Raw genomic sequence first — 26309 nt, 5'->3', positions numbered from 1 at the left:
GGCTACATGGCGACACCTACGTCGCTGGAATGACCGAATCGGGCGAGCTTGTTCGCTGGGGCCACTGTGACCGTCTGTGGGTTCAAGAACATCCACTGTGATTTAAGCATTGCGAAACGAAGTTACCCGCTCGTTACACACTTTCATGGTCGTGAAGAAGCGAGGCACAATGTGTGGCATGTGAAATAAACAGCCAAGTCAAACGTGTGTTAACCTTATTAGGAAGCATGAAGATGTCACCATTAAGTTGAAAACGCTTCATTGCAGCGTCGGGTTGAACCAACTGCTAAATACCGGTAAAGCGCATTCTAGCTTTCGCTGAGTGTGTGCGCGTGTGCGGCTTGATATGATGTGTTTATCTCTCTTCCCTCTGTTCTCTGTATATTTTGTCTCCCTGATCCCCCTCCATGCACAGGGTAGGAAACCGGCTGTCTATAGACTGATTAAACTTTCTGCCATTCTTTTCCTCGTATATTCCTTCCTTCCTTTTGCTGCTTAATCATTTCTAATGAGTTCTTGGGTGGCATTTTTTTCACTCTTGCTGCATGATATTTGGGACTCTCTGCTTATGTCCTGTTATAATATAGTATCTAGTGCGAGGCTTCCTGTTTATAGTTCATAAACATAGTTATGGCCAACATTTGCTGTTTACGAATAATAATGCATATAGCAAACAATTTCAGTTCAACTTTTATAGGCATGCTCAAAGCTGGTGAATTTATGGTTGATCCTATGTTATTTTTTATGATGGTCTTTCTTTGAGATCAGAAAAAGAGGTGTATGTGAACAGGAGGGATTTCATGGACACAGTGTCACTTCAAACATAGCGTATAGGTCCCTCCTGTTATCCATAAAAAGGGTACCAGTATATAAAAACTCAGAAGTATTAGCCATTTGATACGCTAACGAAATATTCATTGAAGTCCGAGAAAATTTAGGGGACCCTAAAGCTTCGGCTTTAGGTGTTGAACGCTGTAGTGACATCTTGTTCACATGTGCCTACCATGTCACCAAGTCAGCTCGCCGCGTCAAACGCTTGTTGGCTCAACTGCATTAGCAAGATGATTGCGCGAGCTTGTTCGCTGGGGCCACTGTGACCAGCTGTAGGTTAAAGAACATGCACTGTGATTTACGTATTGCGAAACAAAGTTAACTACTCAATATACACTTTCACGCACCCACTACATGGACTTAAGGCAATAGGCGCAGTAGCGTGTGGGCCTTTAGTTGCGGGGTGCCGGCTTCCAACCATGGAGCCATCATGATAATAACATAATGGGACACACGTTCGCAATGGACTCTTTACCACGCAATATTACTGCAATATTTTATGTTGCATTGTAAAGCATATACACAGAACGCGTGTGTTTGTGAAGCATTAAAAATACCTTCACTGTACTTTCAAGCAGATGAAGTTTTTTTTTTCAATGTCTGCACAAGCAATGGTGTGGCCGCGTAGTGGAAGATCTGCTTGCCACACAAATGACATGGGTTCGATGCTTGCTGGAACCCTAACAACGCTAGTTCAGTCCCCACTCTGTTGCATGGTTTTCTTATGGTTTATTTATTTTATTTGCATCGTTCTAAATTTTCCGGTCACGCATAAGATGACAATTTTTTGTTCACAACCAAGGACGCCGACGCCAATGCCGAAATACATGAAAACGAGCTCTTTAACGCAATTGCGTTATTACCATACCGCGACGATGGAACGCGTTTATTTATACAATGAAAGTAAAGCTGAGATCGCATAACAGGATACCAAGGTGCTCGCAAACCAATGCCGCCTCATCCTCGTCCTCTGCATGCACCCATCGTAAAGATGTTTCAGTTTGAAAACATTAGTAAACACACGTCACCACGCTCTGAAACCACATGTACACTGATGACGGGGGCTTACGATCTGTGTGTGAGAATGCAAGCCACTTACCAAGAGTTAAATGGGTTACAATCGAAGCGAGAGTCACTGCGATCAAAACAAGCCTCATATCTTTTACTTGCTTTACAGCTGCACTCAGAAAAGGAGATCTGAAATAATAGAAAGTACACATCAGTAAGGCTTTTGAAAGAATTTAACCAGACAAGATCTTTATTTATAAAGTAAATGAACTGAAAGTAATCATTATTATTACTAGTAAAATATTCCTATGGGCTCTATCACAAATAGTACGCGTGAATAAATCATTTGACTACGTGCAAAATAAACAAGAGACAGACCATAACATGAAGTTTATACTACCAAACATTCACCCCGGCAAAGCGATGCCACACCCATACCAACCAGACAGTGTATAGTGTGCAGCGAAAAAAGCTATACTTTGGGAGTGTACTATACTCGCAGACAACAATCTGTGGCAATGAAGGGAAGGCTACGGAACCAAAGTGGGCGTGCGTCATCACTGAGGAATATAATCGCACAAATACGTCTGTTTTCCGCGTGAATATAATAAAAAACAAGATTACTTTATTGTCTACGGAAAGCTGTTTATATTGGGACGCTGCACGAGCCAAGGAGATTTTATTGTTTGTTTGGTTTCATAAAGTGTCATCTCACATTTTTGCACGTCTGAACAGGACACATGTTTCAGGTGCACCTCACAGTCAACATGAGGTGTTCGTCTTTAGGTGAGTGCTCGTCACTTTTAAGCTGTTCTGATCATTCATCGAAAGATCTTGTGTTGAATTTAACTCAGCAATAGCTGCGTAAATGAACGCTACAAATTATGTGCAGTGGTATAATTTGAACACGGCCGGCATTCGGAAAGGGAGTCTAGTCGGACTACTTCGCAAAGGAGTATATGTGCAGTAGCTCCGCCCCCATAGATTTCTCTTCATTGACAAAGTTGTCCCCAAATATAGGGAAGCTCATAAAGCCGCCATCAATCACAACGACCGCTATAGATAAACGAACTCCAACCTAAATAAGTGTTGTTGAGATTACGCAAGCTGCGGGACCAGTCAGCATCGTTGTTGAGTCCGCCCAAAAAGAAACTGCCACAGTAACACTAACCGAGTTGAACAATATAAAGACAAGATGGAATGCACGTGCCTCTTCGTGCCGGCCAATCGCGCGCACCTGCTCGAGCGCTCCTCTTTCTTTCACTGAGCAACGCGTTTAAATTACGTGGGGAACGGCACAAAACATTGTGGTTGTTCTAAATGCGAAGCAATTTTAGCAAAATTCAGTGACACGTTTGGTAAACGTTTATTTGAAGCGCAAGAACGCTGTAGGTGGTCCCGTTGAAAACGCTTGCGCTCGGCTTCCTTGGCTCGCGTCTCGTCGTTGTTACCCGCGTTCCGTCTGTATTCTCGAATGCGATTGGTGTTCTTGACTGGCACCTCATCCGTGTCGCTAGTCATCCACTGCCGACGCCTTCGTTCAGCTTCCCTGGCTCGCGCCTCGTTGGTGTTGACGGCGCTATTCGCGGAGGCAATCGGCTTGGCTAACCCTCGCAACGGTGGTGATAGTCGGGAAAGTTACGCACACACTAGCGGGAAGCAAGCCGCGACGGTGTCGTGCCCGTCTGCGCGATTGCGTGGCAAGCAGCGGCGCACTCTCCACAATGTCGGCGATGGGATGTTCTCCTGGGGCACGCGCACCCGCAGGCTCGTGGTTTCTTTTCGCTTACAAATGGAGAGAGGTGGTGCGGGTGAGATGATGCCCACGTGAGGAGTTAGTTCTAGCGTTGCGGCAGTGGAGAGAGTGAAGCTAGAGACCACTGAAACGTGGCGACCACACGGCAGGCGAGAGAGACGTCACTGCACACTGCTAGGAGGGCGTGAGCTACTTGGCACTGCTTCAACACCTGCGCGCAAGGGGAGAGGTGCGGACGGAAGCGTTACACAGGCTAGTCAAAAAGCAGCTTCGAATTTATCAAAAACAACTGCAGAAGTCAGTGCTGCAACCTTACACCTCATTAAGGAGTCCGTAAGCGTAGGGAGCACTGATTTAGAGTCACAGAGGACGGCCACTGGTTGTTCAGGAGGGTCCTCAGCCACACGTCAGCAGCTAGGTAGAAACCTGCTAGCTCTGCTGCAGGCAAGATCGCAGCGAACGGGAACTGGCTTTGCCGGCTCTCCGCCCAAATCGCAATGATGCAGGCTGCAGTTTCCGAACCGCCAATCAGGAGTGACCTGTATGTGAGCATCAGAAGCGTTCCTTCCATCTGCTCGTGGAGCTTGCTAGCCGCATCATATTGCTATAGCAAGCGATATACGCCGTTTCTTCACACTACCGAGTGAGAGGTGGACATTCGCTGTGCGGTGGTGTGGTGGAGGTAGGACAACTGCCACAGGCGTGTGTGTGATTATCTGCTCATACATCTAACAAAGACTTCCCACCCGTAAGGATAGCTGGCGGTGGAGTCTACCCAGCAGGGCTCGTCCATCCCGCTTACGGCGAAGGTGGTAAATGTGCTCCAGGGCTTGTTTGAACATCCTCAGAGAAAGCGGCCCTTCACCAGCTTCCTCAAGCGTTGCAATGATCGGTGAGTGCTTCGGAAAGTACCTTTGAGAAGAGTGTGTAGCTGCTGTGCTGCAATATACATGGCTATCCTTTGCTTAAGCCTCTGCCTTTCTCGGTTCCTCAACCCCACTCCCCTTTCCCACCATCTTTTTGTGCTATACTATACATACCACGCCTAGACCACTGCAAAAAAGACAGTTTATTTTGTGGGGTGGCGCCGACTCTGGCCTGGTTTTCAGGCATTCTCTGTGGAGAGAATGCCTGAAAGCGGCACCACAGGCATTCTCTGTGGTGCCGCTGCCGGAGAAGAGCTGGTGATGGAGAAGCGCTGGAACAGTAGGGTTGGTAAGCCCAACCCATATGACAATCATGAGGGCGTATACATAAATTCCAAGCTATTCTATTTCGCATATTACACCTACAGGTAGCAAAGTACGCGAAGTGTTACTGAAATTGGAATATTACGTAGAAGTGTTGGTATAGTGGTTGATGCTCCTGTTGAAATAAACATTGATAACTCATCCACATGCCGAAAGCACCATGGTGAAAACTATGTCTCAAATGTCTGAAAATATTTAAAGAAGCGTGTCTGGAACTTTTATGCGCATTAAAGCATGAGTGGTTATTGATCATCGCTACCCGGTTTCGAATACTGAATAGGCACAGAAGTTTATCTGTTTATTGCGCTAATGTGTTGCAGTTTTTTACTCCTTAGTTTTTCTACTACAACGGCCGCACGTTTGAGAACGTCACGTCACCCGTCTTTTTACTCAGACGGCATGCATGCCTTAAGCTTCATTTTTTCAAATACGAATTGCTGACGGTCTTGCTCGTGCACTAATCTGTAGATAAAATGGTTAGCAAACTATATGAACCTTTAGGTAGGGAAGCTATTCATATAAATAGGTTGCTATCCATTTTGGGCGTTAAGTGGAGGACATAAACAGAATGATTGATTGTTTGATCTATTGATGTGTTTTCCAGCAATGATATATTGTTTTTCACGTGGCGAGAAATCATAGCCAAGTCTGCTTGCAAGCCATAGTCTGTTTCGGAAAAGTGGGTAATAATTTAGAGTACCCGGTGCTCCACTATGCGAAAGCATAAAGTCATCTTGTCTCAACGACTAACTTCCTTCGCTCGGGCACTGAGAGCCAAGGAGGTGACTTCCAGAGCTCCAGATCTTACTGGATCGGCCGACGTCGAAGGCACGAGTGGCAATCGGTACAGATCACCAAGTATTCCGAGGTGGAGCCCCTCATAAAGTCAGACATCCCGCATGTTGAACCCCTCCTTCTCCCCCTCTGCACCCGGAATGCTTGTACGTCACCTGCTTTATTATGCCTTTGACTCCGTCAAAAATAAATAAGAAACATATTGAATTCATAACTTAATACAAACTTGTGGTTTCTCAAAGCAGATCAGAGCGCCCAGAGTCTCTATTTCATGGGCCTCCCTCATTTGCCTGCTGATTTTTGAAGGCAGTGTGCTGGGTTTGTACTCTAAAGGCGACTGCAGCCGTCTCCGTATAAACTTACGTCATGAAAGTGCTATGGGTACAACCTCCTGTATTGCACAGTTACAGATTTTTTGTAGTGTTGGAAGAAACTAGCCACATGGCCTCCACTTGGTGCTATGAAGAATGCTAACTGATTTTATATTAAAGAGGTGGGTGAATACTAATGAATTTTATATCAAATAGGTGAGTTATAACGGCGTTACCAACAATGCGTCCAAGCACAAAAATATTTTAAAATACGATTTTTGGGAGTGGAACAGGCTAAAGGAGTCGTGACCCCCATTTTTTTTGACGGTCTGTGTTTACCTTGGCTAATTATTTGTGCACAAGAATATGGAAAAGCAGAACGATGAAAAAACCCGAAGAAATTTTTTATCACTGTAAAACAGAGTGGAGTACCGGCTTGATTTATTACTTTTTTGTACCTAATTATACTAAAAAGCCTCAAACGCTACTGCTGTTCGAAGTCCTCGTATGCGTTTTCTCTCGTTCGCAGAATTTCCAAAGCGTTCTGTCTGTAGCTGCTCAATTAAATGTCGATAATTGTCCCACATTTATCCGACTTTTCATATAATATATGTTTTGCAGTGTCTGCGTTTCCCACTTTCTTTTTACTAAAAAATGAAAATGGGAAACACCGACATCAAAATTTATCAAACATCTTCATTTTCAGATAAAAAATCTAGTATCTTTACTCGAACAACATTTTAGTTTTGGTTTCAGTCTTATTGAGAATTTTTTTACAGAACTGTGGATTGTAAAAGCAAAGAAGTGAGCAAAAAACTGAAGTTGCTAATTGTGAACACAGAAATTTTTCAATTTCACGGATCGGTAATTGATGCTACTTCAAAGTCAGTTGGTGATCCAGCAAACCTTATTATTTTACGACTAGTGTATATAGCTGAATAACTAAAAAACGGCCAGAAATGCTTACTCAAGGGTGAATCACATGGGGCGTACAAATGGCAGAAGAGACAGCTTGCGTGTATTCTTCAATGGCAGAAATTCGAGCGTCGAATAGTCCCCTACAAAAGCCACCTGCAAATTTATGCACCACTGTACGCATTTTTTGCGTTATGCAATATGATGCCACTATACTGTCATTCAATTCCAATAAACTTGGAACGACATTTACATACATCAACGTACGCATTTCTTTGTTCTATAGTTTACAGTGTCACAGCAATGTCATTTACCCAGATAATTTTTACTTGGCAATGCTGTCTACGATGTCGCAATAATGACATTTAAATTTATAACTTTTTAAATAGTTTAATTAGTTAACTATATATCACGTATGGTGATATATAGGACAGCATATATCATCATACGTAATTCTAGATGCTATGAAATACGATGCTGCATTTCTATCACTTAAATGAATAAATTTTGAAGGACATGAAATGAGTAATGTCACAGGTACTAGTTAAGCTAGGAATTTCATGCTCGCTTGTAATTATCAATTTAATGATGTTAAAAGACAATGCATCTTGAAGTAAATTATTAAACCTGGTCTAAACTGAAGTTGAATAATGCCACAACGAAATAAATGAGAGAAAAATGACTTCATAAATTTTACGCACAAAACCTTGACGAAGCTCTGGGAAGAAAAAAAAGCAAGAAAAAAAATCCATCTTTGTTGTTTATTTTACAAAAAGAGCTGCCAGTTCCATACATCAAAATTTCACAGGAAACAAGAAAGCTAGATTTTTTTGGTTTACCTTTGCCAGATCCAAGAATTTTTCACGTGTCAATAGTCATTTGCACAAATGCCTGCGCAGCAGCCTGCGCCCAACATTATACAATTCATGCATTGCTGACCAGGAATCTGGCCGAATAAAAAGCTGCTGTTAAAGCACACTGTATTTGAACAATCAAAATCATCGTGCAGGTAGGTTTATATCCCATAATTCTTGCACTTGAACCACTAAAACCTACCACATCAATTTTGAAGGTCAAATACAGCGCCTCCCATCAAGAGAAGTTAATAGACCCTTCTTTATAAATGAGTCGCCTAACTATGAGCTTTTCGTCAGTTTCGATTTTACCAAGGGTTCTAGGATACAAACCGCCGTGTATAGGGCAGGTGGTGTGTGCCTGTGCTTTGTATCTGCATCCTACCGCCAGTGAAAGTCGTCCCACAATAGCGCCTGCATTTTCAACGTGAAATATGAAATTTTCTTCCTTATTTACTTCGTGGAGCAATTTTAGACAGAACGCAGCTCACGACAGTAAAATATTTGTATTTATTTTACTCGTTGTGACTTCATGTTTCTGAGCACACGACAAAGTCCTGCCTGCTTACGTGTACCTCAAACGCCGAGCGGTGTCTGCGTCTACATAGGACCAGATCTCGGATTGGGCCAAGAGGGTAGCAGCAACATACGCTGGGGAGGCCCTCTGGCACTCCACCACTGCACCTTTTTCTCTTGGGATGAATAAAGTGTTTCTCCTCCTACTGCGTCTACATGAAACGCTGTTGCTGTCGCCCACTCCGGTGCCCTATACACGGTAGCAAGGAGTTGTTCGCGTGATGGCACTTGGGGCGCCCGTTTACGAAAAGGGTCTATAATCTTCATGGACGTTCCCCGCACTCCTAGAAAGTCATAGCACAATTTTCTATTGAAGGGCCGGGCTAAGCTAATCTGGGCGGAGAGTGAACAAAATATCTACATTCCAGAATTACATGAAATCCCACAAGATTTTGAGATGAAGGGGTTGGGGCGCTTGCACGTTTACGAATGCGAACTTCGGAGGCCGTAGGAAGAGCCACTAAGGATAAATTATCATAGCTATTGTTCTCAAGTGATGCTTTCAACGAGATGGCAAGGTTGAAGGAATAGAGAAAAAAAATTTGAATTACGGGAGGAGATGACGGTGAGACATGGAGGAGGGCACTCCTGCACCTCTGAACATCACTCTAAATATCTTAAAAAAAGGACGCTCTCTCTTGTGATAATAGCGCCTAATTTTATTTATTTGTTTTCTATTTCTTTATTTATTTCACATTGCTTTGTTTACTTGAAAATACTTTGTCTCTATTCACAGGTTTATAGAGGAAAAGATTAAAAAGTGTATATGGCAATAGTAAGAGTAAAAAAAAAGAAACTTGATTAGCAAATCGAAATGAAACGTAGAAAATCAAGCAACCACTCTTACCAACAAGAAAAGCTCTTCACTGCTGTGTAAAACAAAACGCTTATGCCAGTTGCAACAAAAATGAAACAATATAAGTAGTTTTATGAAAAATGTGTTCAATATTTATCAGTCAAGAGAAAATCGCAAAATTGGCACGAAGCATAACACTTGCTGAAGAATGTAGGGTAAAGGAAATTATCGCGGATCTACATTTTAATAGAGGCGACCACAATTAAAGCTATCGCTAACGTCGTGCAAATGGAACCTTTTGGAAGCATTAGCTCGCTCTAATTTGGTGTGTCGCCGAAAGTACAATGAGCCTTTTATATAAGAATTTTTTTATTTTTAGTAATATCTCATGTTTATTTTTTATTATTGCACCTGCGAGACACAACAGGAGCAAATTTACATGACTCGTTCATTCACTGGGCATCAGTTCTTCTCTGAGGTGTTTCGTGTGTGCTTGGTAGGAGAGATGCACTCCCTTGTAAAGACCCTTCATGATTTTCAATATTCAAAAAGTAATGAGCAAGCGTGTAAGAGTAAGTGCGAAGGTACGTGCTTCAAGCTCAAATGTTTGACCACTGTTACTTTAGCACTTGCTCCGGCTCAGGGCCACCGAACCAGCTGCATGAAATGTGGTGCACCAACACTTCCCTAAAGACAACAACAATAGAACATATTACCACCGTACGGGCAATATAAGTTCGTCAGTCAGACAAAACATGCAGACCTGATTACACTTATCAGTCTCTATGACATTCAATGTCTACCATAGCACTTTTCGGCAAATATAGGGAAAATATGTGCATTAAAACGGGGAACGTCAGTAAGCGACACCTGTTGCTGTTGCAACGAGTGTCGACCACTCATCATGTTAGATGTTGTCTGGTGGACGAGACAGCGCAGAAGGCAGCAGACGAACTCTTCAAGAAGATCACTATAACGAAAGGTGAACTAGCAAACTTTTGAAAGGGACAAAGAGGACAAGATGGACATGGCACCTACTACACGCAGAGCGGAATATATTTTGCAAAAATCATTACTATTAGTGCACCTACTCTCCACATGGCACACAAAAATGAAATAACAGTCAATGAAGTTATGCGTTTCAGTATAATTTGCACCCGTAACACTTGAATACTCGCGACACGTGTATAAATATTTAGTCCGTGTACTATAATTCAAAAACAAATTTTCGCGAGCCCTCAAGCAGTAAGAAACGATAAAAACGGTACGTGTGCAGCGTAGAGATATGAAAAAATTATATTATCCTACACTTATTGAATTGTACAGTGAAGGTTGTTTGCGAAATGTTCAAGTGTGAACTTACACGCGCTCAAAATACAAGCGGGCACTACGAAAGAGCGGTAAAGAGGCAATAATACATACATCAACTAAGCCCTTTCAGGAAGGTGCCTTCTCGGTCACTTCGTGTAACCAGAGCTAGACTAACATAGCAGTTTTTTTCGGTAATGTGAAATGATTCAACTATTTCTCTGGTTAGTTGGTTACAATGATAGTAAAATAACATTGGTGCCATCATAAAGTAGCAAGCATGCTGCCATGTTATAGACGTGCCCTGATCATTTTATCAGGGTGAAAAATATGCAATTAGTTAAGATGTCATCATCATCATCATCATCATCATCAGCCTGACTACGTCCACTGCAGGACAAAGGCCTCTCCCATGTTCCGTTAGTTAACCCAGTCCTGTGCTTGCTGCTGCCAATTTATACCCGCAAACTTCTTAATTTCATCTGCCCACGTAACCTTCTGTCTCCCCCTAACCCACTTGCCTTCTCTGGGAATCCAGTTAGTTACCCTTAATGACCAGCGGTTATCCTGCCTACGCGCTACATGACCGGCCCATGTCCATTTGCTCTTCTTTATTTCAACTATGATATCCTTAACCCCCGTTTGTCCCCTAATCCACTCTGCTCTCTTCTTGTCTCTTAAGGTTACACCCACCATTTTTCTTTCCATTGCTCGCTGAGTCGTCCTCAATTTAAGCTGAACCCTCTTTGTAAGTCTCCAGGTTTCTGCTCCGTAGCTAAGTACCGGCAAGATACAGCTGTTATATACCTTCCTCTTGAAGGATAGTGGCAATCTACCTGTCATAATTCGAGAGGGCTTGCCGAATATACTCCACCCCATTCTTACTCTTCTAGTTACTTCAATCTCGTGGTTAGGCTCTGCGGTTATTACTTTCCCTAAGTAGACATAGTCTTTTACAACTTCAAGTGCACTATTACTTATCTCGAAACGCTGCTTCTTTCCGAGGTTGTTGTACAGTACTTTCGTTTTCTGCAGATTAATTTTAAGACCCATCTTTCTGCTCTCCTTGTCTAACTCCGTAATCATAAGCTGCAATTCGTCCCCTGAGTTACTCAGCAATGCAATGTCATCGGGGAAGCGCAGGTTACTAAGGTATTCTTCATTAACTCTTATCCCTAACTGTTTCCATTCTAGGCTTCTGAAAACCTCCTGTATGCCCGAGATAAATAGCTTTGGGAAGATTGTGTCCCCCTGCCTTACACCCTTCTTGATTGGTATTGTGTTGCTTTCTTTATGAAGCACTATGGTAGCAGGTGATCCCCTGTAGATTTCTTCCAGAATGTTTATATATACTTCATCTACGCCCTGAATCCGCAGTATCTGCATGACGGCTGATATTTCTACTGAATCAAACGCCTTCTCGTAATCTATGAAGGCTATGTATAGTGGTTGGTTATACTCTGAGCATTTCTGTATTACATGATGATGATATATGGTGTTTTTTGGCGCAAGGGCCATTTGTTGGCCAAAGAGTGCCATTTCATTTTACTAAAAATATGGACAATGATTGTGATAAGCGGCTGTATAAGGGCCATAAAATTCCTCGCGATAAGGCGGGTAAGAACATACAAGTAATAAAATGATGACCATGCCGTGAAAGATGTGTGTGGTGTGAATGATGACAAAAGTTGGTGATAATAAGACAATGGTGGATATGTATAACATTAGCACAAGTGCCTCACTCGTTCATACCCTTGCGTCCAAGGGCCATGAGGCAAGTGCTTTCTTGTGTAGCCACCGCAGCAAAAACCTCTCTAGAGAGGTCGTGCTACGGTATACCCGGGTATATGATGTGAAAATTATGAATTTCCTTTAAAAAACGCTAATAATGATTTGTGACTAAAAAGCGGTTCCCTACCAACGAACATTGCAGGGTGTAAAGGTATATGTTGTCGGTAGGATAGTGGGAAGTGTTGTCTTCTTAGAGTGTCTAAATGTTTACATTGAATTAAAACGTGAAGAACTGTTAATGTCTCACCACATTTTTCACACAATGGTGGATCACCACCGGATAAAAGATGTGTGTGTGTCGTGTATGTGTGTCCTATCCTGAGTCTTGTTAGTGTTACCTCTGTTAGACGTGATTTTGATACTGGTGACCAATGGCCAAGGTGTGGCTTGATAACGTGTAGTTTGTTTTGTGTGTGTGTATCCCACTTGCTCTGCCAGTAGTCCCTGAGGTTTCGTTTGAGAGACGGATGAAGATCAAGGGCCGGGATTGATATAGATGTAATGGCGGTGCTCTCATGGACATTTGCAGCGAGCTGATCCGCCCTCACGTTGCCTTGGATCTCACGGTGCCCTGGCACCCAGCACACTAGAACATGTTGTTTGTGTGTGTAGAGTGTGCACAAAATTGAGTAAAGTGAGACAAGGACTGGGTTTTTTTGTTTTTTAGGACTGTGCAGAGCCGTTACCACACTGAGGGAGTCTGTATAAATTACTGCTTTTTGTATTTGTAATTGTTTGATGTGTTTAGCTGCCACCAGTATCGCGTAAGCTTCCGCTGTGAAGATAATTGTGCGTGGATGTAGAGGGCCAGCATCCGAAAAGGATGGGCCGACTGCAGCGTAGGACACAGAGGAGTTAGTCTTGGAGGCATCTATGATGAACTCAGGACGTGTGTATTTGTGTTGAAGTTCCAGAAAGTATGTTCGGATATGGGCAATAGGTGCATGTTTTGTAACCTCTAGGAAAGACACATCGCAGTCTATAGTCTGCCACTGCCACGGTGGCGGGTATGCTACAGGAGCCATTAAAATGTGTTCGAGTGACACTCCGGTATCTTCAGCTAGACCCTTCAGGCGAACTGAGAAGGGTTGCCTCATTGAAGGCCTGTTTTGAAAAAGAATGGAGCTCGCCAAGTCATTATTAGTAGAGTATGAGGGGTGCCTCTTGTCTGCTTTCACCTTAAAGAAATATACAAAGGACTTGTAGGTTCTTTGCAGATGAAGCGACCACTCCTTTGTCTCAACGTAAAGGCTTTCTACGGGGCTGGTGCGAAAAGCACCCGTAGAAAGGCGGATGCCCAAATGGTGCACGGGGTCCAGCATTTTCAAGGCACTTTGAGTGGCAGACTGATAGACAACGGCCCCATAATCTAAGCGGGTACGAATAAGGCTTCTATAGAGGTTCATGAGGCATTACCTATCACTACCCCACGTAGTACGTGACAACACTTTTATAACATTCATGGCTTTTAAACATTTTGTTTTTAAATACTTTATGTGTGGTACGAAGGTCAACTTGTTGTCCAAGATTAAGCCTAGGAATTTATGCTCCGCATTCACAGACAGACGTGGGCCGTTCAGTTCAATGTCGGGTTCTGAGTGCATGCCTCTCTTTCGGGAGAACAAGACACACGTGCTTTTTCCTGGGTTTAGCCGGAATCCGTTTTCCTCTGCCCATTTGGAGACCTTGTTTAAACCTAACTGAACCTGTCGCTCACACATTGCTAGGTTGCATGACTTAAAGCCAAGCTGGACGTCATCGACATATGTGGAATAGAACATGTTGCGGGGGATGGACAGGTGCAAGGAATTCATTTTAATAATAAAAAGTGTACAACTAAGTACACCAACTTGCGGTACTCCCGTTTCTTGCACAAATATTTGGGAGAGAGTACTGCCCACACGGACGCGGAATTTCCGATTGGACAAGTAACTCTCGATTATGGAAAGCATTCTACCGCGCACACCCAGGTAAGACAAGTCTCTTAATATCCCAAAACGCCATGTTGTGTCGTAAGCCTTCTCGATATCAAGAAACACTGAGAGGAAGTAATGTTTGTGGACAAAAGCGTCTCGGATCTGTGCCTCGATACGCACCAGATGGTCGGTGGTGGATCTACCCTCCCGAAACCCACACTGAAATTGGTCGAGCAAATTGTGTGTTTCAAGGAAATGTAAAAGTCGGCGGTTTATCATTTTTTCAAAAAGTTTACAAACGCAGCTGGTTAGTGCAATGGGCCTATAACTTGAAACTGAGGAAGGGTCCTTGCCCTGTTTCAAAATAGGGATAACAATAGCCTCTTTCCAGGAAGCAGGGATGGTGCCTGAAAGCCAGACAACATTGTATAGAGAGAGTAATGTTTTTCGCGTTTCGAGCGGCAAGTTTTTCAACATTTCATATGTGACACGGTCGTAGCCTGGAGCGGAATTATTGCAAGAGTTTAGTGATGTTTGTAGCTCAGCTAAGTTGAAAGGTTGGTTGTATTCCTCGTAATTTGTGCACTTGGATTCTAGTTTCTGCTTTTCTATTTTTGCTTTGTGTCTTTGGAAAGCTTCAGTGTAGTGTGACAAGCTAGACACCTGCTCGTAGTGTGCACCGAGGAAGTTCGCTTGATCTTCCAGGCTATCACCCTGTGTGTTTACGAGTGGGAGTGAGTGTACTTGTCTTCCTGCTACCCTACGAACCATGTTCCAGACTTTAGCCTCTTGTGTATATGAATTTATCCCTGATAAAAACTTGTGCCAGCTTTTTTTTCTGGCCTGCCGACGCGTTCTCCTGCCTCGAGATTTTATTTTCCTAAAGCTCTCAAGGTTTTCCGCTGTCGGCGAGTTCCGCAGCAACCTCCATGCCCTGTTCTGTTTCTTTCGCGCATTCTGGCACTCAGTGTTCCACCACGGAACGTGTCGTTTGCCGGGCAGTCCAGATGTTTGTGGAATGCACTTGGTTGCTGCGTCAGTAAGAAAAGCCGTGAGGTACTGCACAGCTTCATCTATGCCTAACCCGCATATGTCAGTCCAATTTAGGTGAGTAAGCTTTTGAAATCGTTCCCAGGTGGCTTTGTTTACCAGCCATTTGGGAACATGTGAAGGACATTCATTTATTATTGGTGTACTCAAAACTAAAGGGAAATGGTCACTTCCGTATGGATTATTTATGACTTTCCACTGAAGTAATGGTACGAGTGAAGGAGATGCGATACTGAGGTCTATGGAAGAGTAAGTTTTGTTGGCAAGGTTATAGTATGTTGCCTCTTTCCTATTCAACAGACAAGCACTCGATGAAATGAGGAATTGTTCAATGAGACGACCTCGGGCATCACAGCGAGAGTCACCCCACAGACCATTATGTGCGTTCAGGTCCCCAAGGACCAGATAAGGTTCAGGTAGTTCGTCGATTAAAGACTAGAATTGAAGTTTTTCTAGACGGTGGTGCGGTGGTATGTACAAAGAGCAAACAGTGACAAGTTTGTTTAGAATAACTGCTCGGACAGCCACCGCCTCGAGGGAAGTTTGAAGAGGTAATTGTGTGCATGCTATATCTTGACTTACTATAACCGCTACACCACCGGATGGTAGCATGGCATCATCTCTATCCTTTCGGAAGATTATGTAGTTACGTAAAAAGTTTGTGTTAGTTCGTTTTAAGTGTGTCTCCTGTACACACAGCACTCTTGGACTGTGTTCATGGAGGAGTTCCTGTATGTCATCGAGGTTTCGAAGAAGGCCTCGGATGTTCCACTGTAATATTTCTGTCTGCATATTTAAACAAGAGAGATACTGCTGTGTGTACAGAGAGTATCCTGTGTTGGAGTGAGCTCGTTAATTCAGGTGGCAGGACGGTCGTCCGGCCCCGTTATTGTTTTTTTATTTTTCTTAACGCGCTCCAAGGAGGCGCGCCGCTCTTTTAGTACCAAGGGTACCGTTGTATTCATTTCCTCCCCAGAGGCACTGGTTGCCCGCACATGCGAGCTGGTGGTTCGGATTTTAGGCCTCGCCTGGTGAGGGGAGGCCTTGAGACCAGAGGACCCTGGAGTCTCCGGCCTCAATTCGCTAGGCGGCGGAGTAGACTGAACTACTGCCGCCTTGGGGGCAGGTGCCACAACCGTCGGCTCGCTCTGCGCTGGCCGAAGGAGTGACGAGGGCTGGTGCGGCGTTGCCCCCTGACGCGCCGCATCAGCATATGTAGCGCCATAAAATGGCGACACTCTTCGTCTTGCTTCCTTAAATGTGATGTTTTCTTTAATTTTCAATGTGATAATTTTTTTCTTTTTTCCAAAATGAGCAAGACCGTGAGTATGCAGCATGATTTCCGCCACAGTTCACACAGTGTGATGGTTCTTCGCAATTGTCAGAGTTGTGGCCTGACACTCCACATTGTGCACAAGTTTGGTGACCACGACAGCTTTGTGAGCCGTGGCCATACTTCTGGCATTTGAAACAACGACGTGGGTTAGGTATGTATGGTCTGATCGACGTCTTTGTGTACCCTGTTTGAATACTTTCTGGCAGATTACTGGAAGCGAACGTGAGTATCAGGTGTTTCGTTGGTGTTACCTTGTTGTCTCTTCTAATGGTGATCCTTTGTACATTGGTCACATTCTCACTCTTCCACCCCTCCAGAAGTTCCTCTTCAGTCAAGCCGAGCAAATCAGCATCAGAAACCACTCCACGGGTTGTGTCCATCGATCTGTGTGGCGTTACAGTGATGGGAGTGTCACCAAAAGTTGATAGACTCTGTAGCTTTTCAAACTGTTGTTTTTCTAGAACTTCAAGGAGGAGGTCTCCGCTGGCCATTTTGGTAACTTTGTACCCGGCCCCAAGAGTTTCTGTGAGACATCTGGCTACTACAAAGGGTGATACGGTTCTGGCTTGCTTGCTGCTTATCTCACTATGTATAACATGAAAATGAGGGAAGTTTTCACTTGATCGGTTGAAAAAGCCTAAGTCTTCGGTGCGTACACGCTTTAAGGCGGTACGATCATTTAATAAGGGAAATGCTCTATGCATGCCAGTTTAATTTTCTTCAGAAGCGTTGGCGGCCACCCACCATGGAGCCCAACGAGGGGACGCTACAAGTTTGTGGATGCTATAAAACCTGGAGACGCCAGCCGTACAACGCAACTATAACCCAATGCGCCTAGACCAAGGTAGGCTATTTGCACAGGGTTAACCCTAGCCGCCAGGAAGTTTGGAAGTAAACAGAAGAGAGGAGAAGACAGGACAGATAAAAAGTGAGAGATAAAGACTAAGATGTAGGGAGAGAGAGATAGGAAAAGGCGACTGCCGATTTCCCCTGGGTGGGTCAGCCCAGGGGTGCCGTCTACGTGAAGCCGGGGCCAAAGGGGTGTGTTGCCTCTGCCAGGGGGCCTTAAAGGTCCAATCACCGAGCGTCGGCTCAACCCCCAGGATCCCCTTTTCCCCGGACACGGCAAAGCCACGCACGGCTAGGTGTGGGTGGGAGTAGAAACTCCCCCGTTAGCTCGGGTCCGTGGTGTCGCTACACACCAAACGCCTACTTGCGCAGGCGCCCCTGCGGGGCATTTCTCTAATACAAGACTGATAGTATGGATGTGGTCAATTGGTGAGTAGCCTGTTCGAAATCCTGCTTGTTCCTTTGGTTGACTGAATTCTAATGTTTTCTTTACTCTGTTAGCAATTACCTTTGTAAATAGTTTGTATACTACAGAGAGCAAGCTGATCGGCCTCTAATTCTTCAAGTCCTTGTGTCACAAACGACTCCAATTTTCGGAGCATCCGCGGGCCCCACCTACCAAGGAAGGGCGCTTTTGTGTTGGGGGACGACATCCGGCGACTATAACGACCCAGCGTGGCGCCGGCTCGTCTTCCCTGCACCGGTACCGGAAGGGGCACCGGCGATATAAACAAGGTAAATTGCTCCCAGATGAGACGGGAACACGTGTACGCCCCTCAGGTGGTTTGAACTGCATCGGAAGAGCAGTTGACGTACAGCCAGCAACAAGTGCGGTCGTCGGTGTCGCGAGTCTCGCGACACCGACGACCTATGACGACCTATGTCTGCTCTATGAGTGCGTCGGTCAGGCCCACACATCACCACACGTGCAACCCCGCACGGGTCGACCAACCCGCAAATAAATTCGAAATGTGCCACTTCGAGGCCTCTCAGGCGTCGCAGGCCGAAGCGTAAAGTGGAAGCCTGCGAGTCTGCCGCACGTCGATGTTGGATCGGCGGGGCCTCACCCGAAGTGTGTGACATTATCTGGCGTCCGCGCGACAGGACTGGCCGATCACGTGGTGATGTCTGGGAGACTGACGTAGCTCTGAGCGTGATATGTAGACGTCCATGATTGCTTTGTTGGTGGACAACTGTTTTTAGCAATGGACGACACGGAGTTTGAGAAGCTAATTGAACAGGGCAAAGCCTTTGGCTTTGTAGGCAAGCAGTTATACAATTTCGTCTTAAAAGAACGAAATAGACTTAAAGAGAAGCGCGATGCAGAGCGCACTAGGTACATGCAAAATATGCAACTCGAGATGGAACGTGAAAAAGAGCGGTCCAGACTCAGAATAGAAGCAGCGAAAGAGCGCTTGAAATTAGGACCACTCACTACGCAGTCGGACCCCTGCTCAGGCTCTGGAAGTTCTAATAGCGCGACCGCCCATGCCCCGAACAAGTTGGCACAGTCGTACCATGAGTACGTTGAGAAACTGCGCCTGAAGATTCAGAGCAGGCGGCGCGAGTTTGAGGCTTTTGATGTAATGCATAAACGATGCAAGGAGCCCGAGTGTGTAGAGCCGCCGAAGGCCAGGCAGGCCGGTAGTACTTGGGAGGCGGACAGTAGGTTCATTCCTGAACCTAATGTGTTAGCTGTAGAAAGCACTTTTGTGGCAAAAGAGCCCAATGAAAGCTGGAGAAAAGGTGACGAGGAGCTGTGCCGGCAGGGTTCGAATGGTACAGAAAAATCCTCTGCTGGTGACTCGCCACAGCCACCATGTATGTTCGTCTCTAAGGCAGCTGACACTGAAGCCCGCAGTACTACCAGATCGCCAGGCGAGAACCCCTGTAATTACATTGGGTCAGAGCCATGTGCTGAAGTGCATTGTGGACTGGACAGTACAATTGTAGATAGTTCATTCAGGTGCAAGCGGCGCCGCCCTGAGGAATCCATTTGCATTGTTCAGGAGCCGGTTAAGCTGTTCTCAAGTGAGGATAGCATTGATTCAAGAAGAAATAATCCCGGCTGTGTTCACAGTGTATCAATTCAGACCAACCAGAGTAGTTATGCTCAAGATTTGATGGAAGCAGATGCTCCAAAACAGGGCACAAGTAAATGTGCCAAACGAAAAAGACGCCGAAAAGTACAGAAAGCAGCCAAGGCTGTAGGAAAACCCAAGCAAATGAGAGGCCCCAAACGTGACACAAAGCAACAAAAGATTCGTTTGCGCGTGGTGACATTCGCGAGGCGACCATGTCCCCATGCCCCAAACCGCCGGAAGGGTAGGGGGGTAAGGCTGGCGATTGTACCTGCTGCTCTGAGGAGCCGACCCCCACCACTCCATTCTTGTGTTCGAGGAGCGGAATGCACGGGGAGGGAGCGCATTATGCCTAGACGACGCGACGCGGTTGCGAAGCCTATTTCCGTAGAACGCGGTGTCGACGATGGCTTGCTGCCACGGGGTAGACTAACGAGAAACAGGCGTCCATGTGGCAGCCGTACACTCTTTTGTCTGCCCTGGTTGCTTCGAACGACTCCCCCAAGAGCCCGGCCACCTCGAGCACGGATAAAGGTTACGTACATTGGAACTCAAAGGTAACCTTAAAAGCAAATGACTTGTTGTTTGAAACAATGTTCATTTCTGTTTTTCGATTTAGGAGCATTCCATGAATGGGGGGACTAATAACTTAGTTAATCTTTTGGTTTGCTTTTGTCGTCTGTGTGTTTATAGACGATGTTCTGTTGCTTCAACCTATTACACGTTCAGTTAGGGAAGCCTTGTTTTAGGGATATTGTTATTTCATTAGTTGGGCTTTTTGTTGTAAGAGACTGGTTGGTCATACAATCGAAGTGTATCACGGTACGCATGCATGATAAACATGGCGCTATGTTATTCAATACATTTCTTTCTATTATTATTTTGAAAGGAAGCGCTTTAGTGTGGAGCATGTTCAAGAACTGTGCACAAATGATCATGCCGAATAATTTTTCATTCATCCTTGTCGGAAACTGTGTGTAAGTAAGTGATTCTTCAATACCGCTTAAAGCGCGTACTTTTTATATGTGGCATCGAGGAATGCTTACCTGTCTTACTCCTGAAGTGTGCAGTATTTTTGTCATTGTCTTTTCGAATGTGTGTGGCCATGACGTTGTGCGCGAGTTATGACTTTCATCTTATGGTGACCGTGAAGCGTAGCGTGTCAGGTGTTCTCTGCGATGTCGTCCACGTCAGTGAAATGGTGCGCGAAAAAGAAAACGCATTGGTGGACAACCGGAACACTGCAAGATCTCGAAAATTGCCCGTTTGTGATTCTCTTGAACATTACGCAGTAATATTCTTAAGAAGGGGGCTATGTCACAAATGACTCCAATTTTCGGAGCATCCGCGGGCCCCAGCTACCAAGGAAGGGCGCTTTTGTGTTGGGGGACGACATCCGGCGACTATAACGACCCAGCGTGGCGCCGGCTCGTCTTCCCTGCACCGGTACCGGAAGGGGCACCGGCGATCTAAACAAGGTAAATTGCTCCCAGATGAGACGGGAACACGTGTACGCCCCTGAGGTGGTTTGAACTGCATGAGAAGAGCAGTTGACGTACAGCCAGCAACAAGTGCGGTAGTCGGTGTCGCGAGCCTCGCGTAGGCGGCGAGCATGGAGTGACCCGCGCAACGTATTGAGACGGCTGCAATTCCGGGCACCCTCGTCGTCTACCAAGCCGGCGAGACCTTCAGCGGCACCCGTCAACTCCCCTACGTGCACCAAGAGCTGGCCTGGTCCGTATGGAACTTTTTATTGTGACTTTTTTTAAACTGTTAAATTGTTTTAACCAGCCCTTTTTTTTAAATCTGTGTAGTTGTGTGCGCTGCGTCGCACGTTGAAATTCAAAAGCGCCACCATGAGCATTCTGTAATTATTTCCTTGTAACCCTCTTTTACGATTTCCATCTTGTTGTTACTTTATTAATGTTCCGCATATTTGTCTTTAGCCTGTATCTGTTGTGTTTTTAGCACATTTTGTTATATACCTGTTGTTTCTATCGCGCGTATCAGTTTTCCTCCTCTGCTATTTTTGTTAACTCATGCCTTTGCCCCTGTTTTAATTAAATTCTTGTTTATGTGTAATCAAACTCCGTGTCTGCTCTATGAGTGCGTCGGTCAGGCCCACACATCACCACAAGTGCAACCCCGCGAGGGTCGACCAACCCGCAAATAAATTCGAAATGTGCCACTTCGAGGCATCTCAGGCGTCGCAGGCCGAAGCGTAAAGTGGAAGCCTGCGAGTCTGCCGCACGTCGATGTTGGATCGGCGGGGCCTCACCAGAAGTGTGTGACACCTTGTCATCTCCTTTCTTATGTATTAAGATAACGTTAGCGTTCTTCCAAGATTCTGGTACCCTTCCCGTCAGGAGACACCTCGTAAACAGGGTGGCTAGTTTTTCTATCACAATCTGCCCTCCATCTTTCAGCATATCTGATGTTACCTGATCCTCACCAGCAGCTTTGCCTCTTTGCATGCTCTCCAAAGCTTTTCTGACTTCTTCTATCATTACTGGTGGGGTGTCATCTGGCTTACTGCTAGTTCTTATAGTATTGAGATCGTGGTTGTCTCGGCTACTGTACAGATCTCTGTAAAACTCCTCCGCTATTTTAACTATCCTATCCATATTGGTAGTTATTTTGCCTTCTTTGTCCCATAGTGCATACATGCGACTTTTGCCTATCCCAAGTTTCCTCTTCACTGCTTTGACGCTTCCTCCGTTTTCCAGAGCGTGTTCAATTCTCTCCATGTTATACCTTCTTACATCGCATACTTTACGCCTATTAATCAACTTTGAAAGCTCTGCCAGTTCTATTTTGTCTGTTGTACTTGACACTTTCATGCTTTGACGCTTCTTAATTAGGTTCTTCGTTTCCTGGAAAAGCTTGACAGTGTCCTGTCTAACTACCCTGCCTCCAACTTCCACTGCACACTCCGTAATGATACTCGTTAGATTATCATTCATTGTATCTACGCTAAGGTTGGTTTCCTCACTAAGAGCAGAGTACCTGTTCTGCAGCGACACTCTCAATTCCTGTACTTTACCTCTCAGTGATAGCTCATTGATTAGCTTTTTGCGTATCAGTTTCTGTCGTTCCTTCTTCAAGTCTAGGCGAATTCAAGACCGTACCATTATATGGTCACTGCATCGTACTTTGCCAACCACTTCCACATCCTGCACGGTTCCTGGGTGTGCAGTCATTATAAAGTCTATTTCGTTTATATTTTCGCCATGAGGGCTCCTCCATGTCATCTTGCGGTTTTCTCGTTTTCGGTAAAAAAGTATTCAAAATCCGCAAATTATTGCGTTCTGCGAATTCTACTAGTAGCTCTCCTCTGGCGTTTCTAGTGATGATGCCACAATCTACTACTGCCTGGTCTCCAGCCTGCTTCTTCCCTACCTTTGCAAGAAAGTCGCCCATCACTATAGTATACTGTGGTTTTTACCTTACTCATTGCCGATTCCGCGTCTTCATAGAAGCTTTCAACTGAAGCGTCATCATGGCTGGATGTAGGCGCGTAAGCCTGTACTACTTTCATCTTGTATCTTTTATTCAGTTTAATAACAATACCTACCAATCTTTCATTAATGCTATAGTATTCCTCTATGTTGCCAGCTATGTTTCTGTGAATTAGGAACCCCACTCCCAGTTCTCTTCTGTCAGCCAAGCCCCGATAGCAAAAGACGTGCCCATTATGTAGCACCGTATAGGCCTCATCTGTCCTCCTAACCTCACTGAGCCCTATTATATCCCATTTAACACCCTCTAGCTCCTCGAATAGTACAGCTAGACTTCCCTCACTAGATAAGGTTCTAGCGTTAAAAGTTGCCAAGTTCAGGTTCCAAAGGCGGCCTGTAGTCCAGAGATTCTTAGCACCCTCTGCTGCGTTGCAGATCTGACTGCCGCCATGGTCAGTTGCTTCGCAGCTGCTGGGAACTGAGGGCGGTGAGTTATTTGACGTATGCATGTGGGAGGTAGTGGCCAGATACTGCACCAGGGTGGCCAATCCTTCTCTGGTGAGGGAGTGCGTTCCAGGTGGTGGTTACCGGTGAGGCCGCACCTCAGGCCTCCTAATGCAGTTCCATCAATACGCGGATTTTTTTTCCGATTGGGAACTGCGCGGAACCGGGATTTGAACCACGGACCTCTTTGTCACAGGCTGTTATTTTATTTCTGTACCCCTATGAGAGGCTTGGGTTCAAATATATGAAGCTTTTTTTTAAATTGATTTAGCTGAGAATCTAACGATTGTCGTGTCCAACGTGTCCTCTTTGCCCCTCTCAAAACTGAGCTACTTCGTGTTATGGTATAATGATCAGTCACTAACTAGCCCAGCCCTCAATACTATGGTTAAAGTAGAAACACTATGTTTGGGCGCACCCAAGCCGGGAAAATGAAGCACAAAGTACAGCAAGACGTGCTGTACACTAGAACTTGTTTTTAGGCGAGTTGGGACCTTCGTTTGCTCGACTTCTTGTAACTGACGAAAGCAAGGTGTATCAAAAAGATAGAAAGAAAGAGACAGCCGAATGTCAAACTACCAATTATTTACTGCCGTCGCAGGCTGAAAAGCAGGTAAACGTCTCCACTGTACAGTGACGTATAGAGTTACTGCAGACATATCATCACGTGAGCAGTTCATTAAAGAAAGACAGCTGTATTTGATAGAGCACTACAGCTGTGTCAGTTACACAAGTGGAGCCAGTATAGTATGACACGCCTCTAGTATTTCTGTGACAATTAGTAATGTAATACCGCTGGTTACTAACGCCACCTACTGCCACAGGCAAAAGAACAAAAGCAAGTCTGGGAAGATTTATGAGGGAAATAAAAAGTTGTGTTGTGTTCACCAAGAACACACCGCTGTGTTGTGTTCACCGTTGTGTTCTCTTGCCTCTTCTGTATAGGCCTGAAAAGGCCCACAGTATTGAATAAATAAATAATAACAACGGTTACAATGGTTTCGGCTCCACTTGTTTTGGTAACGTGTAAGAAACTCGTAACGAGGGTGCACCAAACTCAACCACGCCTACTTCTGGTAGGATTGAAGCGTTCAAAAGGGAAGGCGAGGCCTGGCCGGCTTTGGTGAAGCACGTCCACGAGTTCTTCGAAGCCAACGCTGTCAGGCAAGCAAGAAAAAGGTCAATAGTTCTGAGTTGCTGGGAACTGCGTGCTTATGCTCTCCTGAGTAACCTAGTGAATCCGGCGACGCCCCAAGATAAAATGCTCGACGATATGCTGGCCGTACTTGGCAGACCCTACGCCCCCACACCGTCCGTCGTTGTGCAATGGTTTCGCTTCAATTCGAGGGGGCGTTCCGAAGGAGAAGCGGTTAGTGAATTTGTTGCGGCACTCAAGTGTTTTTCTGAGCAATGCAGCTATGCAGCCGGACTCACCAACATATTGAGAGGCCGTATAGTATGTGGCATAAACAACGCAGCAGCTCAGACGTGGCTGATCGATAGTCCCGACCTATCATTCGAGGAGGCGGTGAAAACAGTTTTGGCGATAGAAGGCACTAATTAGGATGCCGGTGAACTGTATCAGGCAACCGCAAGTAGTTTATTGAGTCTGCCTACTCACCGGGTATCGTGCGCGACCAAAAGCATGGATGGCGTGTTAGCGCTGCGGCGACACGAGCAATTCAGCGTCGCAATACAGACACAGGAAGTCTCAGTGCCAATATTGCAAGAAAGTGGGACATTAGGCAGTCGCCTGCTACTCTCGCAAGGCCGAAGCATTCACAAAGGACAAAAAAACTTGGCCCCTTATCTGCTTGATACACTGTAATTGTCGTCGAAATACGATACACTTGCGTCTGGAGGTAGTGAAAAAAACGTTTATTTGATTTTTAGTGCAAGAAAATCGGTGAATGGTATTCAAGGGGTGCTGCATAAGATTGCCTCGAGCGGGCAGTAGAGCTGAACGAGCTCATCAAGCATGTCACACATGTTACGTGAACAATATCTGGCAGGAGCAGGAGGAGGACGAAGGAAAGAAATGAAAGGCAGGGAGGTCAACCAGACGCACGTTCGGTTTGCTACCCTGCACTGGGGGAAGGGGTGAGGGGATTAAAGGAGAAGAGAGAAAGAAGTGAAGGGCAACATGTGTCTAGATGTGACCTTGTCCATTGCACGCTTATAAGTGGTCGCGTAGTCCGGTCGTCTTTAGAAAACTTAGCAGTGCTCGCGTCGCAGTTATCTTGAAAAACAAAGGGAGTGGCGTGCCCGCCCGTCTGGGAGTTGATAAGGTGTAGAACGCAAACGGACGGGTAGGTGCCTCACCGTGTCGTCTTGGCAAAGCGTTAAAAACAATTGTCTTTTCGTGCAAAGGTTGCATGGTCAGTGCAGCGTTATAAACGCTACAGTCATTAAATTACTTATGTATGCCTTTTCTAGTAAAAGTCGTGTAGTGTTTCTACCTAAAAGAACGAAACAGCACTATACCTTCTGTATGGAAGTGGCGTCCCTCTGAATGTGATTTTATTCCTAACTTCATCCTTCTGTTCTTTTTTGCCCCGGCTCTCGTGCTTCCTCTTCTCCTGTCCCAAGACTCATACCGCTTCACCTTCCTGGTTTCTTTTAATTACTCTTCCTGGGGTATCATTTGAAGACATTTCCAATCAAAGCACATTCAACTGATCAACATTCACCAGTGTACTAGACAGTCTTCAAAATTGCATTCTGCGTGGCTGTTTTGGTCACAGAGTAAGGACTGTAAAACTTGGCGCTGTCATCTATTATTCCTTTCCACACTAGCACGAGGTCGGTGACTCTATGTGTCTGCTCGATGCCTCTTGTCGAAATTCTCTTTCATTCGTTGTGGGTATCTCTCCTCCCATGATTTCTCTTGCCTCTCCTTGACGACCTTTATGTTTTCCAAGAGT

At 45.2% G+C, this 26309-nt stretch overlaps 1 long non-coding RNA gene across 1 annotated transcript in view; it reads right to left on the bottom strand.

The window, feature by feature from the left end:
• LOC142766945 (uncharacterized) overlaps window positions 1-2248 on the bottom strand; it is a 38356-nt gene extending 36108 nt beyond the window's left edge. The window contains exon 1 of the long non-coding RNA XR_012884676.1: window positions 1931-2248. This is a non-coding gene — a long non-coding RNA (uncharacterized LOC142766945). The remainder of the gene's footprint in view (window positions 1-1930) is intronic.
• Window positions 2249-26309: the final 24061 nt, after the last annotated feature.

Source organism: Rhipicephalus microplus, chromosome 7 (genome assembly GCF_043290135.1).
Source record: "Rhipicephalus microplus isolate Deutch F79 chromosome 7, USDA_Rmic, whole genome shotgun sequence".
NCBI lineage: Eukaryota > Metazoa > Arthropoda > Arachnida > Ixodida > Ixodidae > Rhipicephalus > Rhipicephalus microplus.
Note: the sequence above shows the minus strand (reverse complement) of the source record. Positions and strands in the feature narration are given on the sequence as shown.